The 3140-nt window shown below is 35.1% G+C and overlaps 1 non-coding gene across 1 annotated transcript; it reads left to right on the top strand.

Moving 5' to 3' along the window:
• The first annotated feature begins 1937 nt into the window (after positions 1-1937).
• Positions 1938-2044, top strand: LOC131837381 (U6 spliceosomal RNA). Its single transcript, XR_009355994.1, has one exon. It is a non-coding gene; the product is annotated as a U6 spliceosomal RNA (small nuclear RNA).
• The last annotated feature ends 1096 nt before the right edge of the window (positions 2045-3140 follow it).

The following is a 3140-nucleotide window of genomic DNA, read 5'->3' as shown; positions in this document are numbered from 1 at the left end:
ATACACTTTATGACAAAATAACGTTCTCAGATGCTTGTACCAAATGGGGAACATCAAGCTTGGAAAAGTGACCTAACATAAATTAAGCCTTAACACTTGTTCCAGAATTGCCACTGGGTCCATCAACCACCTGTCCAATCATTTCAGCAACTGGTTGTGTCATAATTGAGATGCAGCTGTTTCTTTTCATACTCCCTTAGGCATTAAAACCATGTGAAAACCAAGCAGCAGAATTCCAGATTTATAATATATCAGTCATAAAATTTGGACATAAACTCTCAGTATGTCCATAATCATTTACTGAGCACCCACAATGTCTATAGCAATATACTAAGTGCCATCAGAAAAATAAACAAGCAAAAAGGACAAACTGAATTGCTACACTTCAAAATAGAACGTATGCACTTGAAAATTTAAGATCATTTATATTTGAGTTTTGCATTATTTAAACAACAAAAAATCATGAATGGAAGTACAAACCATTTTTAAATAGTTTTCATTATTCTAGCATTTCACCTTTTAAGAAAATAATTTTAAGACTACTGGGTTTCCAAAAATCAAATCTCAACCCTACAAAATTCATCTCTTTGATAGTTGAATAGAAAACCAGCCTTTAGGGAAGTGTTGAGGAAGACCTGGTATTAGTGTTAATTGACAATTACAGCTATAGCTCATTTCAAAAAATGTAAACTGCTAAACAACTAATCTCTACATTTTTTTTGACTTTTAATTTTTTATTTTTTATAAACAGGGGTACAGGTCTGTGAATCACCAGGTTTACACACTTCACAGCACTCACCAAAGCACATACCCTCCCCAATGTCCATAATCCCACCCCCTTCTCCCAAACCCCCTCCCCCCAGCAACCCTCAGTTTGTTTTGTGAGGTTAAGAGTCACTTATGGTTTGTCTCCCTCCCAATCCCATCTTGTTTCATTTATTCTTCTCGTACCCACTTAAGCCCCCATGTTGCATCACCACTTTTAATCCTTATTTCTTTACATTTTTGTTCCTCTTTTTAAAAACCATATAACTTTTAATAACTATCATTGATATGAAGCACCACTGCTGAAATTAATTGCAGCTTTGGGCTAATGGCAATTTGCTGCAGCAGATCCAGCTTTAAAGACAAAACAAAACACAACACACTGCTTTAAAACTTAAAGTGGATCAGAATTTGGGGTAAGAATAGTTCCTTGGAGGTCCTAGAGTCTTCTGTATAGGGGCTTTCACAGTCTGGCTAACAAATCACTTCATCTGGAGAGGGCTGGTGCTGTGAACTCCAGTGGCCCTAACATGTGCTGATGCCAGGTGTACCTTCATTTTGAGAAAATCACTCAATGTATTTTTCACTGGTTTTATCATTTCCTAGAAAATGATAAGGAGTGTGTGTGTGTTTCTCTCTGTGTGTGTGTGTGTGTGTGTGTGTGTGGACCGGCAGTACTGACATTACTTAACAGCTAGTTAGAATGTAAAATATTGGATGTCCTGCAGACCTACTAAATTATAATCTCCATTTTGTTAAGGTTGGCAGATGAGCAATACACACAGTAATATCTGAAAAGCATTGCACTTTAGAATTCTGTGTTCTTTATTGGCTCAATATCTTCACCTACTTCAACTGAGATCAGTTACTACTTTCAACAGCAGTGTAAAATGGTCCTTATCGTGAATTTCCCTTTCGTCTTTCCAACAACAAAGTAGGCAGTAGGTTTAAGTATCTAGGACAGCAATATTTTGGTAGAATTGTGAAAATCTGTAAAATCCTGATATAAAAAAGAAAGGCATTGTTTTGAGAAATTGGTGTTATTAAATAAATTTAGTTGCCTAATTTTGCAATTTATAATAATTTGTAATAAGAATTTATCACATTTTTTCCCTCTATCATAAGGAAGGACTTTTTGGAGGAAATAGAGTTCATTTAAAAGAATGGATATTGTGCTCGCTTTGGCAGCACATATACTAAAATTGGAACGATACAGAGAAGATTAGCATGGCCCCTGCGCAAGGATGACACGCAAATTCGTGAAGCGTTCCATATTTAAAAAAAAAAAAAAGGAATGGATATTTTGGTGCAGATTCTGAGTAGTATAAACTTTTCCATTTACATAGTAATAAATTAAAGTTTTGAAAAACACAAATAGCTTAATAAATCAGAAAATAATTTGATCCCTAATCTAGTCCATTTATTTTGTCTCTTCTCAAGTAATTTGTGAAGGGACAAGTTCTCTCCTTCCACTCAATTGTCATTATTCTCAATTCTATTGCCTCCATTTAGTTTTTTTTTTTTTAAGATTTTATTTATTTATTCATGAAAGACAGAGAGAGAAAGAGACAGAGGGAGCATCTCAGGGAAAAGCAAAGTCCAATATGGGGCTGCAGCCCAGCACCTTGGGATCATGACCTGAGCACCAAGGCAGACGCTTAATCAACTGAGCCACCCAATGCCCTCCCCTATTTAGTTTTGAAGGATGTTATATTCATGAAAATAAGCATGGAAGAATATCTGAGAATAGCTTTTTAAAGACATATGCATTTAAAATAATTTGCAATTCCTGTTAACATACAAACATTTTTCACAGAACTAGAATAATCTTAAAATTTGGATGGAATCCCAAAGACCCCAAATAGCCAAAGCAATCTTGAGAAAGAAGAACAAAGCTGGAGGTATCACAATTCCAGAGTTCAAGTAATATTACAAAGCTGTAGTAATCAAAACAGCACTGGCACAAAAATAGACACATAGGTCAAAAGAATAGTGAGCCCAGAAATAAACCCACTAATATGCGGTCAGTTAATCTCCAACAAAGGAGGCGAGAATATGCATTGGGGAAAAGACAGTCTCTTCTACAAATGGTTCTGGGAAAACTGGACAGCTACATGTCAAAGAATGAATTTGGATCACTTTCTTATACCATTCACAAAAAATAAACTCAGCATACATTAAAAACCTAAATGTGAAAGCTGAAAGCATGAAAATCCTAAAAGAATTAATAGGCAGTATTTTTCTTTGACATTGGCCCTAAAAACAGTTTTATAGATGTCTCCTAAAGCAAGAGAAGTAAGAGCAAAATTAAACTATTGGAACTACACCAAATAAATGGCTTTTGCATAACCAAAGAAATTATCAACAAAACAAAA

Source organism: Mustela lutreola, chromosome 7 (genome assembly GCF_030435805.1).
Source record: "Mustela lutreola isolate mMusLut2 chromosome 7, mMusLut2.pri, whole genome shotgun sequence".
NCBI lineage: Eukaryota > Metazoa > Chordata > Mammalia > Carnivora > Mustelidae > Mustela > Mustela lutreola.
Note: the sequence above shows the minus strand (reverse complement) of the source record. Positions and strands in the feature narration are given on the sequence as shown.